The sequence below is a fragment of the Arachis hypogaea genome, chromosome 4, assembly GCF_003086295.3.
Source record: "Arachis hypogaea cultivar Tifrunner chromosome 4, arahy.Tifrunner.gnm2.J5K5, whole genome shotgun sequence".
Taxonomy (NCBI): Eukaryota; Viridiplantae; Streptophyta; class Magnoliopsida; order Fabales; family Fabaceae; genus Arachis; species Arachis hypogaea.
In genome coordinates this window covers 112,041,191-112,057,006 of record NC_092039.1, presented here as the reverse complement: position 1 = coordinate 112,057,006, position 15,816 = coordinate 112,041,191, and the positions used below count along the sequence as shown (strand labels likewise).

The 15,816-nt window shown below is 38.1% G+C and overlaps 1 non-coding gene across 1 annotated transcript; it reads left to right on the top strand.

The window, feature by feature from the left end:
* Window positions 1-8,130: 8,130 nt before the first annotated feature.
* On the top strand, window positions 8,131-8,234 carry LOC112798348 (small nucleolar RNA R71). The gene has a single exon (XR_003199963.1). It is a non-coding gene; the product is annotated as a small nucleolar RNA R71 (small nucleolar RNA).
* The last annotated feature ends 7,582 nt before the right edge of the window (window positions 8,235-15,816 follow it).

Sequence of the window (15,816 nt, the reverse complement as noted above, 5' to 3'; positions counted from 1 at the left end):
GATCGATAAATCGCTATTTTACGGTTTATCTTGTGCTTAATTTAGTGGATTCTAGCCACTAAACTCACACTTATTCATAGAATTCGCATGTTTTATATTTTTCTTCTTGATTTTGTGCTATGATTGAAAACATGCTTGTTTGGCCTTAATTTCGCTAATTTTAATGCTCTCTTATTACCATTTGATGCCTTGATATGCGTGTTAAGTGTCTTCAGGTTTTATAGGACAGAAATAGCTTAGAGGATAGAAAGGAAGCATGCAAAAGTGGAAGGAATACAAGAAATTGAAGGAATGGCTGAGCTGTCAAGTCTGACCTCTTCATACTAAATTGATCATAACATGAGCTACAGAGGTTTGAATGAGGCGGTTTTAGTTGCGTTGGAAAGATAACATCTGGGGCTTTGAAATGATATATAATTTGCCTTGGTTGCCCTGCAGTTAAGCGACGCGCATGCGTGCAACATGCATATGCGTGCATTTGCGTGGATTTCAGCAATCAGAAATCGCTGGGGGCAATTTCTGGGCTTTTTTGGCCCAGTTCAAGCCCGAAAAATACAGATTAGAGGCTGGGAGTGGAGCAAAATCAGAGGGACACTTCTCATTATTCATAATCTAGGTTTTAGATGTAGTTTTGAGACCTCTCTCCTCTCTCTAGGTTTTAGGATCTTAGTTTTATTTCTTCTCAATTTCTAAATTCTATCTTATTTTCAATTTTAGTTCTCTTCTACTCTTATTTGTTCTAATACTCTACTTTAGTTATTTCCATTATTGATTACTTATTGTTGCCAATTTAGTTATGAATATTTGATGTTAGATCCAATTTCTATATTAATGCAATTTATGTTCCTATGGTTATTGTTGCCTTCATTAATTTGTGTTATTGATGATTGCAATTGGTAGTTAGATCTATTTTCCTTGCTAGTTTTTTATGTTTTTATTTTGTGCCTACTAAGTGTTTGATGAAATGCTTGGAAGGACGCTATAGTAGAATTCTATGTTCTTGGCTTGGGAAGGTAACTTAGGAATTCTTGAGTTACTAATGTCCAAGTAATTGATGATTGGTAGCCATTAACTCTAGTTCTCACTAATTAAATTAGTGGAAAGCTAGGACTTATGGACTTGGATTGATATAGTTCATTTGACTTTCCTTTACTAAGTTAGAGGATGATTTAATGGGATTGATCCTTGTCAATTCTCATGTTGTGGTTAGTGATAAGGATAGAGATCCTTGACCACCAAACCTTGCTAAGACTATTTTATCATTTGGTGCTGTGAACCAAAATAGAGGCTAGACAATATTTTAGATTGCTGAGGCCGGAAAAAAGAAACTATATACATCTCGTGTGCTGAGATCCCGTTTCGTTTCCGAGCATATCTTGGATGATCGGCACCCGATCTCTGCCCCATTACATATCCCGGGTGCTTCCTATATATGACTTGGCGTCACTGGTGGACGAAATTGTGATCACTATTCTTCGAATTGTTTTTATTGTGGAATTATGGAATTTAAGAATTTGGCACGAGTGAACACAACTCCGTTCAACTAACCAGCAAGTGTACTGGGTCGTCCAAGTAATAAACCTTACATGAGTAAGGGTCGATCCCACAGAGATTGTTGGTATGAAGCAAGCTATGGTCACCTTGCAAATCTCAGTTAGGCAGAAAAAAGGGGAATTGTGATTATTGGAATAAATAATAAATAAAAAGGAATGATAAAAGGGGTAGAAAACTTATGCAGATTCATTAGTGGGAATTTCAGATAAGTGAATGGAGATGCTGCAGAGCCCAAGGACGCCTGCTCTCCTACTGCTTCTACTCAATCCTTCTTACTCCTTTCCATGGCAAGCTTTGTATAGGGGTTCACCATCAACTGTGGCTACTTTCAATCCTCTCGGGGAAATATCCTATGCGGCTGTCACTCGCACAGCTAACCAGTCTGGAGGCATCACCCATGGTTGATGGCTACATCCCATCCTCGCAGTGAAAACTAATGCTCACACACTCTGTCACAGTACGGCTAATCACCGGTTGGTTCCCTCCCCTACTGGAATAGAATCACTCTTTTGCGTCTGTCACTAACGCCCAGCAGGTTACAAGTTTGAAGCACGTCACAGTCATTCATTACCGGAATCCTACTCGGAATACCACAGACAAGGTTAGACTTTTCGGATTCCCAGGATCCTACTCGAAATACCACAGACAAGGTTAGACTTTCCGGATCCTCATAAATGCCGCCATCTATCTAGCTTATACCACGAAGATTCGGTTGGGGAATCTAAGAGATACGCATTCAAGCTCTGTTGCATGTAGAACGGAAGTGGTTGTCAATCACGCGCGTTCATAAGTGAGAATGATAATGAGGGTAATCTGACTCATAACATTCATCATGTTCTTGGGTACGAATGAATATCTTGGAATAAGAATAAGAGAGATTTGAATAAAAGATAATAGAATTTCATTAATACTTGAGGTACAGCAGAGCTCCACACCCTTAATCTATGGTGTGCAGAAACTCCACCGTTGAAAATACATAAGCAAAAGGTTCAGGCATGGCCGAATGGCCAGCCCCCCTAAAACGTGATCAATGATCTCCTAAGATGAAGAATAAAACAAAACTGAGACCAAAGATGTCTAATACAATAGATAAATGTCCTATATATACTAGACTAGCTACTAGGGTTTACATGAGTAAGTAATTGATGCATAAATCCACTTCCGGGGCCCACTTGGTGTATGCTTGGGCTGAGCTTGATCATTCCACGAGCTAAGGCATTTCTTGGCGTCAAACTTCAGGTTATGACGTGTTTTGGGCGTTCAACTCCGGATAATGACGTTTTTCTGGCGTTTAACTCCAGACAGCAGCGTGTACTTGGCGTTCAACGCCAAGTTACGTCGTCATTCTTCGAATAAAGTATGGACTATTATATATTGCTGGAAAGCCCTGGATGTCTACTTTCCAACGCCGTTGAGAGCGCGCCAATTGAAGTTCTGTAGCTCCAGAAAATCCATTTCGAGTGCAGGGAGGTCAGATTCCAACAACATCAGCAGTCCTTTTGTCAGCCTTCTTCAGAGTTTTGCTCAAATCCCTCAATTTCAGTCAGAATTTACCTGAAATCACAGAAAAACACACAAACTCATAGTAAAGTCCAGAAATGTGAATTTAACATAAAAACTAATGAAAACATCCCTAAAAGTAGCTTAAACTTACTAAAAACTATATAAAAACAATGCCAAAAAGCGTATAAATTATCCGCTCATCACAACACCAAACTTAAATTGTTGCTTGTCCCCAAGCAACTGAAAATCAAATAGGATAAAAAGAAGAGAATATACTATAAAGTCCAAAATATCAATGAATATTAATTTAATTAGATGAGCGGGACTTGTAGCTTTTTGCTTCTGAATAGTTTTGGCATCTCACTTTTTCCTTTGAAGTTTAGAGTGATTGGCTTCTCTAGGAACTTAGAATTTCGGATAGTGTTATTGACTTTCCTAGTTAGGCATGTTGATTCTTGAACACAGCTACTTATGAGTCTTGGCTGTGGCCCTAAGCACTTTGTCTTCCAGTATTACCACCGGATACACAAATGCCACAGACACATAACTGGGTGAACCTTTTCAGATTATGACTTAGCTTTGCTAAAGTTCCCAGTTAGTGGTGTCCAGAGCTCTTGAGCACACTCTTTAGCTTTGGATCACGACTTTAACCATTCAGTCTCAAGCTTTTCACTTGGACCTTCATGACACAAGCACATGGTTAGGGACAGCTTGATTTAGCCGCTTAGGCCTGGATTTTTAATTTCCTTGGGCCCTCCTATCCATTAATGCTCAAAGCCTTGGATCCTTGCTTTCTTAAAATTTTCGCCATTTTTTTTTACTGCTTTTTCTTGCTTCAAGAATCAATTTCATGATGTTTTTCAGATCATCAATAACATTTCTCTTTGTTCATCATTCTTTCAAGCACCAACAATTTTAACACTCATAAACAACAAGATAAAAAATATGCACTGTTCATTCATTCATTCAGAAAACAAAAATTATTGCCACCACATCAATATAATTAAATTAAATTCACTAATAATTTCGAGAATTATGTACTTCTTGTTCTTTTGAATTAAAACATTTTTCTTTTAAGAGAGGTGAAAGACTAATGGATTTTATTCATAGCTTTAAGGCATGGTTACACACTAATGATCATGAAGTAGAGACACAGAAAAACATAGATAAACATAATACTTAAAAACCGAAAACAGAAAGAAAATCAAGAACAAGGAATGAATCCACCTCTAGTGGCGTCTTCTTCTTGAAGGACCAATGATGTTCTTCAACTCTTCTATGTCCCTTCCTTGCCTTTGTTGCTCCTCTCTCATTGCTCTTTGATCTTCTCTTATTTCTTGGAGAGTGAGGGCGTGTTCATGGTGTTCCACCCTTAGTTGTTCAACATTATGACTCAAATCTTCTAAAGAGGTACTGAGTTGCTCCCAATAGTTGTTGGGAGGAAAGTGCATTCCTTGAGGCATTTGTTGATGATGAACTTCCTCATGTTCTTCTTGAGGGCCGTGAGGAACTTCTCTTGTTTGCTCCATCCTTTTCTTGGTGATGGGCTTGTCTTCTTCAATGGAGACATCTCCATCTATGATAACTCCGGCTGAATAACATAGATGGCATATGAGGTGGGGGAAGGCTAGCCGTGCCATGTGTGAAGGCTTGTCAGCTATTTTGTAGAGTTCATTGGATATGACTTCATGAACTTCCACTTCCTCTCCAATCATGATGCTATGAATCATGATGGCCCGATCCACAGTAACTTCAGATCGGTTGCTTGTAGGGATGATGGATCTTTGGATGAACTCCAACCATCCTCTAGCTACAGGCTTGAGGTCCAGTCTTCTTAGTTGGACCGGTTTGCCTTTGGAGTCTATTCTCCATTGGGCGCCTTCCACACAAATGTCCATTAGGACTTGGTCCAACCTTTGATTGAAGTTGACCCTTCTTGTGTAGGGGCGTTCATCACCTTGCATCATGGGTAGATGAAACGCCAACCTCACATTTTCCGGACTGAAATCTAAGTATTTCCCCCGAACCATTGTGAGATAGTTCTTTGGATTCGGGTTCATACTTTGATCATGGTTCCTAGTGATCCATGCATTAGCATAGAACTCTTGAACCATCAATATTCCAACTTGTTGCATGGGGTTGGTTATGACTTCCCACCCTCTTCTTTGGATCTCATGTCGGATTTCCGGATACTCATTCTTTTTGAGCTTGAAAGGGACCTCGGGGATCACCTTCTTCTTTGCCACAACATCATAGAAGTGGTCTTGATGGCTTTTGGAGATGAATCTCTCCTTCTCCCATGACTCGGAGGTGGAAGCTTTTGCCTTCACTTTTCCTTTTCTTGAGGATACTCCGGTCTTAGGTGCCATTGATGGTGAATGAAAAATAAAAAGCTTAGGCTTTTTACCACACCAAACTTAAAATTTGCTCGTCCTCGAGCAAAAAAGAAAAGAAGAGTAGAAGAAGAAGAAGAGAATGGAGTAGAGAGGGAGAGATTGGGTTCGACTATGTAGGAGAAGAAGGTGTTTGTGTTGTGTGAAAATGAAGAAGAAAAGAAGGGTATTTATAGGGAGAGGGAGGGTGGGAGTTCGGCCATTTTGGGTGGGAAAGGGTGGGAAATTGAATTTGAATGTAATGGAGGTAGGTGGGGTTTATGGGGAAGAGTGGGTTGATGTGAATGGTGAATGGGGTAATTGGGAAGAGGAATTGAGGTGATTGGTGAAGGTTTTTTGGGAAGTGTGACATTGAAAATGAGATTTGGATTAGGAGAGTGTGATTAGGATTAAAAGAAAAGGTAGGTGGGGATCCTGTGGGGTCCACAGATCCTGAGGTAAGGGATCCTGTGGGGTCCACAGATCCTGAGGTGAAAAGAAATACCATTCCTTCACCATATAGGCGTGTAAATTGCCTTGGTGCATCATCCTGGCGTTCAAACGCCCATTGGTGCATGATCTGGGCGTTAAACGCCCATGTAATGCATGTTTCTGGTGTTGAACGCCAGTTTCATGCTTGTTTCTGGCGTTCAGCGCCAGATTGTCCTCTGTGTGCACATCCTGGCGTTAAACGCCAGGTTGTTGCTTGTTTTGGGCGTTCAGCGCCAGAAAGATGCTCTGTTCTGGCGTTGAACGCCAGCTAGATGCATCTTACTGGCGTTGAACGCCAGTCTGCGCTGCCTCCAGGGTGAAAATTTTTTTTTTCTTCTGTTTTTGACTCTGTTTTTAATTTTTTTGATTTTTTTCGTGACTCCTCATGATCATGTACCTAATTAAACACAAAAATAGCAAAGAAACAAAATAAAATAAAATTAGATAAATAAAATTGGGTTGCCTCCCAACAAGCGCTTCTTTAATGTCAATAGCTTGACAGTGACTCTCATGGAGCCACAAGGTGATCAGGTCAATGTTGTATAGTCCCAACACCAAACTTAGAGTTTGGATATGGGGTTTGAACACCAAACTTAGAGTTTGGTTGTGGCCTCACAACACCAAACTTAGAGTTTGACTGTGTGGGCTCTTCTTGACCTTGAACTGAGAGAAGCTCTTCATGCTTACTCTCTTTTGTCACAGAGGGATGGCCATATGCTTGAAACACAAGGTATTCCCCATTCAATTGAAGGACTAGCTCTCCTCTGTGAACATCTATCACAGCTTCTGCTGTGGCTAGGAAAGGTCTTCCTAGGATGATGCATTCATCATCTTCCTTCCTAGTATCTAGGATTATGAAATCAGCAGGGATGTAAAGGTCTTCAACCTTCACTAGCACGTCCTCTACCATTCCATAAGCTTGTCTTATTGACTTGTCTGCCAATTGTAATGAGAACAAGGCAGGTTGTACCTCAATGATCCCCAGCTTCTCCATTACAGAGAGTGGCATAAGGTTTATCCCTGACCCAAGATCACATAGAGCTTTTTCAAAGCTCATGGTGCCAATGGTGCAAGGTATTAAGAACTTGCCAGGATCTTGTTTCTTTTGAGGTAGAGTTTCCTGAATCCAAGTATCTAAGTCACTAATGAGCAAGGGAGGTTCACTTTCCCAAATCTCATTACCAAACAGCTTGGCATTCAGCTTCATGATAGCTCCTAAGTATTGGCAACTTGCTCTCCAGTCACATCTTCTTCCTCTTCAGAGGAAGAATAGTCTTCAGAGCTCATGAATGGCAGAAGGAGATTTAATGGAATCTCTATGGTCTCTGTATGAGCCTCAGATTCCTCAGGATCCTTAATAGGAAATTCCTTCTTGCTTGAAGGACATCCCAGGAGGTCTTCCTCACTAGGATTTTCGTCCTCCTCCTCCCCTATGCATTCGGCCATTTTGATTAAATCAATGGCCTTGCACTCTCCTTTTGGATTTTTTTCTGTATTGCTTGGGAGAGTACTAGGAGGAGTTTCAATGACTTTCTTACTCAGCTGGCCCACTTGTGCCTCCAGATTTCTAATGGAGGATCTTGTTTCATTCATGAAACTGAAAGTGGCCTTTGACAGATCAGAGACTATATTGGCTAAATTAGAAGTGTTTTGTTCAGAATTCTCTGTCTGTTGCTGAGAAGATGATGGATATGGCTTACTATTACTCAGCCTATTGCGTCCACCATTGTTAAAGCCTTGTTGAGGCTTTTGTTGATCCTTCCAGGAGAAATTTGGATGATTTCTCCATGATGGGTTATAGGTGTTTCCATAAGGTTCACCCATGTAATTAACCTCTGCCATGGCAGGGTTTTCAGGATCATAAGCTTCTTCAGAAGCTGCCTCTCTAGCACTATTGGATGCATGTTGCAATCCACTCAGATTCTGAGAGATTATGTTGACCTGTTGAGTCAACATTTTGTTCTGAGCCAATATGGCATTCAGAGCATCAATTTCAAGAACTCCTTTCTTCTGAGGTATCCCATTATTTACAGAATTCCTCTCAGAGGTATACATGAACTGGTTATTTGCAACAATGTCAATGAGTTCTTGAGTCTCTTCAGGCGTTTTCTTCAGGTGAATAGATCCACCTGCAGAATGGTCCAATGACATTTTCGAAAATTCAGAGAGACCATAATAGAATATATCTAATAGGGTCCATTCTGAAAACATGTCAGATGGACATCTTTTGGTCAACTGCTTGTATCTTTCCCAAGCTTCATAGAGGGATTCACCATCTTTTTGTTTGAAGGTTTGAACATCCACTCTCAGCTTGCTCAGCTTTTGAGGAGGAAAGAATTTATCCAGAAAGGCAGTGACCAGCTTATCCCAGGAGTCCAGGCTATCCTTAGGTTGTGAGTCCAACCATATTCTAGCTCTGTCTCTTACAGCAAAAGGGAAAAGCATAAGTCTGTAGACTTCAGGATTAACTCCATTCGTCTTTACAGTATCACAGACCTGCAAGAACTCAGTTAAGAACTAATAAGGATCTTCAGATGGAAGTCCATAAAACTTGCAGTTTTGTTGCATTAATGCAACTAGTTGAGGCTTAAGCTCAAAGTTATTGGCTCCAATGGCAGGAATGGAGATGCTTCTTCCATCAAACTTGGATGTTGGCTTTGTGAAGTCACCAAGCATTCTCCTTGCATTATTATTATTATTATTTTCGGCTGCCATCTCTTTCTCCTGTTCAAAAATTTCTGAAAGGTTGTTTCTGGATTGTTGTAATTTAGCTTCTCTTAATTTTCTCTTCAGAGTCCTTTCAGGTTCTGGATCAACTTCAACAAGAGTGCCCTTTTCCCTGTTCCTGCTCATAAGAAAGAGAAGAAAACAAGAAAAGAAAGAGGAATCCTCTATGTCACAGTATAGAGATTCCTTTATGTTAGTAGAAGAAGAAAGGGGTAGAAGAAAGAAGAGGGATGGATTCGGATTTTGGATGAAGAGAGGGGAAGAGAAGTGTTAGTAATTAATTAATTAAATAGAATAAGAAAAGAGAGGGAGAAGATTTTCGAAAATAATTTTTGAAAACAGGTTAGTGATTTTCGAAAATTAAAGATGAGATATAATTAAAATTAAAAATTTAAAACAAAAAGAATTTTTGAAAAAGAGAAAGATATATTTTCGAAATTTAGAGAGGAGAAAAGTAGTTAGGTGGTTTTGAAAAAGATAAGAAACAAACAAAAAGTTAGTTAGTTGATTGAAAAAGATTTGAAATCAAATTTTGAAAAAGATAAGAAGATAAGAGGTTAGGTAAGATATTTTGAAATCAAATTTTGAAAAAGATAAAATTTTTGGAAAAGATAAGATAAAAGATAAAATAAAAGTTTTAAGAAAAATATATTTTGAAAAAGATTTAATTTTTAAAAATTACTTAACTAACAAGAAACTACAAGATAAGATTCTAGAATTTAAAGATTGAACCTTTCTTAACAAGAAAGTAACAAACTTCAAATTTTGAACCAACCACATTAATTATTAGCTAAATTTTCGAAAATTTGATAAAAAGATAAGAAAAAGATTTTGAACATTAATTTTTTAAAATTTTCGAAAATAATAGAAAAAATGAAAAAGATATGATTTTTGAAAAAGATTTTGAAAAGATAAGATTTTTAAAATTGAAATTTTGACTTGACTTGTAAGAAACAACTAATTTTAAAAATTTTTGACCAAGTCAACCCAAAATTTCGAAAATTTGGAGGAAAATAAGGAAAAGATATTTTTTTGATTTTTTGAATATTTTAATGATGAAAGAGAAAAACAACAAAAATACTCAATGCATGAAATTTTTTTAGATCAAAACAATGAATGCATGCAAGAATGCTATGAATGTCAAGATGAACACCAAGAACACTTTGAAGATCATGATGAACATCAAGAACATAATTTTGAAAAATTTTTTATGCAAAGAAAACATGCAAGACACCAAACTTAGAAATCTTTAATGCATGGAAAATATGAATGCAAAAATGCACATGAAAAACAACAAAAGACACAAAACAAGAAATCATCAAGATCAAACAAGAAGACTTGTCAAGAACAACTTGAAGATCATGAAGAACACTATGAATGCATGAGATTTTCGAAAAAATGCAAGAAAAATTGTAAAAGCATGCAATTGACACCAAACTTAAAAATTAACACAAGACTCAAACAAGAAACACAAAATATTTTTGATTTTTATGATTTTCTAATTTTTTTGTATTTTTATTTTAATTTTTTTTTTCGAAAATATTTGTGAAGAAAACGAAAAAGAAAAGAAAAATTTTGAAAAAGTTTTTGAAAAGAAAATTACCTAATCTGAGCAACAAGATGAACCGTCAGTTGTCCATACTCGAACAATCCCCGGCAACGGCGCCAAAAACTTGGTGGACGAAATTGTGATCACTATTCTTCGAATTGTTTTTATTGTGGAATTATGGAATTTAAGAATTTGGCACGAGTGAACACAACTCCGTTCAACTAACCAGCAAGTGTACTGGGTCGTCCAAGTAATAAACCTTACGTGAGTAAGGGTCGATCCCACAGAGATTGTTGGTATGAAGCAAGCTATGGTCACCTTGCAAATCTCAGTTAGGCAGAAAAAAGGGGAATTGTGATTATTGGAATAAATAATAAATAAAAAGGAATGATAAAAGGGATAGAAAACTTATGCAGATTCATTAGTGGGAATTTCAGATAAGTGAATGGAGATGCTGCAGAGCCCAAGGACGCCTGCTCTCCTACTGCTTCTACTCAATCCTTCTTACTCCTTTCCATGGCAAGCTTTGTATAGGGGTTCACCATCAACTGTGGCTACTTTCAATCCTCTCGGGGAAATATCCTATGCGGCTGTCACTCGCACAGCTAACCAGTCTGGAGGCATCACCCATGGTTGATGGCTACATCCCATCCTCGCAGTGAAAACTAATGCTCACGCACTCTGTCACAGTACGGCTAATCACCGGTTGGTTCCCTCCCCTACTGGAATAGAATCACTCTTTTGCGTCTGTCACTAACGCCCAGCAGGTTACAAGTTTGAAGCACGTCACAGTCATTCATTACCGGAATCCTACTCGGAATACCACAGACAAGGTTAGACTTTTCGGATTCCCAGGATCCTACTCGGAATACCACAGACAAGGTTAGACTTTCCGGATCCTCATAAATGCCGCCATCTATCTAGCTTATACCACGAAGATTCGGTTGGGGAATCTAAGAGATACGCATTCAAGCTCTGTTGCATGTAGAACGGAAGTGGTTGTCAATCACGCGCGTTCATAAGTGAGAATGATAATGAGGGTAATCTGACTCATAACATTCATCATGTTCTTGGGTACGAATGAATATCTTGGAATAAGAATAAGAGAGATTTGAATAAAAGATAATAGAATTTCATTAATACTTGAGGTACAGCAGAGCTCCACACCCTTAATCTATGGTGTGCAGAAACTCCACCGTTGAAAATACATAAGCAAAAGGTTCAGGCATGGCCGAATGGCCAGCCCCCTAAAACGTGATCAATGATCTCCTAAGATGAAGAATAAAACAAAACTGAGACCAAAGATGTCTAATACAATAGATAAATGTCCTATATATACTAGACTAGCTACTAGGGTTTACATGAGTAAGTAATTGATGCATAAATCCACTTCCGGGGCCCACTTGGTGTATGCTTGGGCTGAGCTTGATCATTCCACGAGCTAAGGCATTTCTTGGCGTCAAACTTCAGGTTATGACGTGTTTTGGGCGTTCAACTCCGGATAATGACGTTTTTCTGGCGTTTAACTCCAGACAGCAGCGTGTACTTGGCGTTCAACGCCAAGTTACGTCGTCATTCTTCGAATAAAGTATGGACTATTATATATTGCTGGAAAGCCCTGGATGTCTACTTTCCAATGCCGTTGAGAGCGCGCCAATTGAAGTTCTGTAGCTCCAGAAAATCCATTTCGAGTGCAGGGAGGTCAGATTCCAACAGCATCAGCAGTCCTTTTGTCAGCCTTCTTCAGAGTTTTGCTCAAATCCCTCAATTTCAGTCAGAATTTACCTGAAATCACAGAAAAACACACAAACTCATAGTAAAGTCCAGAAATGTGAATTTAACATAAAAACTAATGAAAACATCCCTAAAAGTAGCTTAAACTTACTAAAAACTATATAAAAACAATGCCAAAAAGCGTATAAATTATCCGCTCATCAGTCACCCTGTCACAGAATGGGGTCTGAGATGTCGATATATTTTCGTATTTAGAAACCCTCCCCTCAGTATACGAGATGCGTCCTGTTATGCAATTTTGTAAATACCCCAGTGTTTATGTATTTTCGTAAATAAAATATTTATTTTATTTAAATAAAAAATCCTAAAATAATACATAAATATCTATAAGACTATATCTCATAAATAATAAAATAAATTTATCTATTTAATATTTAGTCTTAATTTAATTAAAACTTTATATTATTTTTAATTATTTTATTAACATAATTATATGTATAACAAAATTTTATTAATTTTTTTTATTAAAGTGAAATTATATTTTTAAGGTGATATTAGTTTTATTTTATCAATCAATTTTAATTTTAAATTAATTTACTTCTTAAAAGTATCAAAAATCATACTAAAAAAAATATTCTATTAGAGAAACTCTAAGTTACTAGTTATTTGTTGTCTTTAAAATTTTTAAAAAATTTAAAAATTATCTTATATATTTATCGTATTGGTAAAAAACATGTCACCTTTTCAAAACTAATTAGTCAAGTATAGCTTTTTTTTATATTATTATAAGGAAAAGTCTAGGGGGCCAGTAGTTTTATTGAATTTTAGCCAGCATGTAACCAGCAGAGGAAGGTGAGCCATTGGATGAAATCTCATACCAATCTCACACCATCAAATCATCATTGATGGCTAGTTGATGGCTAACAATCACAAAAATTGCTGGCCCCCTAGCATTGCTCTTATTATAATTAATTTATTGATGCGAATTTGAATTTGAACAATAGTTTAATATGTCAATCAAATTAAATAGTTTAATATGTCGATCAAATTAAAATCGAATGAAAGAGTTTTTAAATAGTTAAATCCAAGATGGAATTAAAAATCTTCTTTGATATAAACTTGCTATGTTGACGGTTGAGATAGAGAAAGAAAACAATCAAAATGAGAGAATTATGGCACTATGGTAAAAATTGGATCCTTGGTTCGACTCAGTGGTGGCAAAGCGGATCAAACTCATTGGGTTAGCCTACTAAAACTGCCAAAAAGACGAATTTGAAAAAGATTTTGAACTTGCAAAACCTGCTTCACTGAAATTGCAGGGTTTGATAAGGTGGGACAGACTGACCCGAGTCATTTTTTAAAGGGCTATTCTGATAATTTAACTCAAGTATATAATATTCTAACTTCTAAAATTAGAGTTTCAAGACGGTAAGCTCCCTGAATTTTTCCAGCATGTAAGCCCGCCTAGACAACACAATTAGGATAAAGATTGGGAAACCAGGAACCCAAGGAACTCCAGACCACCAGAAACCATGAAGGACACCGCTCAAGTGGTAGTCAACGTGGTTGTCAGAAATAATGGTTTGCCAAGATCTAACAATGTCGTAAAAAGGGATGTTAAAGCCGCCACCTCCGAGGTTCTCAATGTAACTAGCATTTCAGCAGTACAATTCTTGGCAGAGGATTTCCAGGTCGCCACATATGAAGATGATGAGCCCTTGGCGATCACCACAAGGTTAGAAAATGGTATCGTGAAGAGGATCCTCATTGACATAGGAGAAAACTCAAATCTTCTCTTCATAAATGCATTTGATGCCCTAGGTTTGAAGGAACAACATTTGAAGCCCCATCTCCCAGGGGTTGTTGGGCTAGGAGACTATTACATTAAGCCAGATGGGGCTATTGACCTTCTTTTTACCATGGGAGAAGGTGTCAATGTGAGAGTAGTACAGGCTGAATTTGTCGTCCTTCAAGATTTCATGGCTTATAATGTGATCTTAAGGAGGAAAACTCACAATGATCTATGTGCATTTATATTCACAAAATTTTTTGTCATGAAGTTTTTGACAGCGGAAGGACACATAGCAACTATCCGGGGAGATCGAGTATCTGCAGTTAAATGTAACAAGGCTAGCCTGACTCTCAGGGATAAGGAAAAGGAATCCACTGGAATATTCCTCATTGATTTAGACTCTGAATTCAAGAGAAGCCGAGGCCATAGCCCAAGGGAAACTTGGAAAAATTCCAGATTGGTGGCACACTAGAGAAGTATACCATGATCAACAAGGAACTTCCTTATCCACTAAAGTCGAAGCTTCAGAATTTCTTGAAGGGTAATCTAAATTTGTTTTCCTGGGAACCTTCTGATATTCCTGGGATAGACCCAACCTTCATGTCCCATCAATTGGCTGTAAACCTCGAGTTTAAGCCAGTTACTTAGTGACGTCGTAACATTTCACCTAACTGAGCTGCTGAGGTTTAAAGGAAAGTTTAGCGACTACTGGACTTTGGGTTTATTCGAGAGTTAACCTACTCAACATAGTTGTCTAATGTGGTTATAGTAAAAAAAAGTCTAATAAGAAGTGGCGAATATGTGTCGACTATACAGACCTAAATAAAGCTTGCCTAAAAGGTTATTTTCCTTTACGCAACATAAACAACATGATTGATTCATCCTCGAAATATCAGATACTAAGTTTTCTGGGTGCCCACAATGGCTATAATTAAATTTCGATTTACAAAGCTGATGAGGATAAAACAACTTTTATTACCCTTGAGGGGATTTACTGCTATACCGTAATGCCTTTCGGTCTGAAAAATACAGGAGCAACCTATCAAAGGTTAATGGCAAAGGTTTTTAATAGGCAAATCAAAAGGAATATGGAGGTCTACATTGATGTTGATAAATTTAAAGGACGATTGTGATCTGATTGCTGACTTACAGGAAGTTTTTAATTGTCTCTGACTACACCAAATGAGGTTGAACCATTCGAAGTGTGCATTTGGCATGTGGGGAAGTAAGTTTTTGGGATTTATGGTTACTCAAAGGGGTATAGAAGCTAATTCCAAGAAATTCCAGACGGTTTTAGACTTGTTGAATCCTCAGAACCTCAAAGAGGTTCAAAGGCTCATAGGTCGGTTGGCTGTGTTATCAAGGTTCTTATGGGCTTTAGTGGTAAAAGATAAACCATTTTTTAAATTGATGAGAAAGGATGTGAAATTTGCATGGACGGAGGAATGTGAAGCAACTTTCCAACATTTTAAGAACTTGCTCTCTTCTCCTCCTGTCTTAGCAAAACTAGAACCTGGACAACACATGTTCTTGTACCTCACCGTAACCGAAGAAACTTTGGCTTCGGCTTTGGTTTTAGAGGATAAGGGTATGCATCAGTGTCTTGTATACTTTGTTAGCAAGGTTCTACAAGGACCCGATCTACGATATTCAAAGATGAAAAAAATTAGCGTTTGATCTACTCACTTCGGCTTGTCGGTTACGCTAACATTTCCGAAGTTATTTGATAATAGTGCAAACCGACCAACTGATAAAAAAGGTTTTGCAAAAACCCGACTTGGCAGGCCAGATGATGACTTGCACCATTAAGCTGTCTCAGTTCAATGTGCATTATGAACCACGCTCCGCCATTAAGGCCCAAGCGATAGTAGACTTCCTAGCCGACTTGGCGCACCCGACTTCCGACATGCCGATATGGGAGTTTCATGTGGATGGAGCTTCCAATATCAGGTATGGAGGAGCTAGCCTCATTCAAACCAAGGGTGAGGACACGGTGATCGAAGCTTCCATCAAATTTGATTTTCCTATTTCAAATAATTAGGCTAAGTGTGAGACGTTTCTTGTAGGATTGACGTTGGCTCGAGATGTCAGAG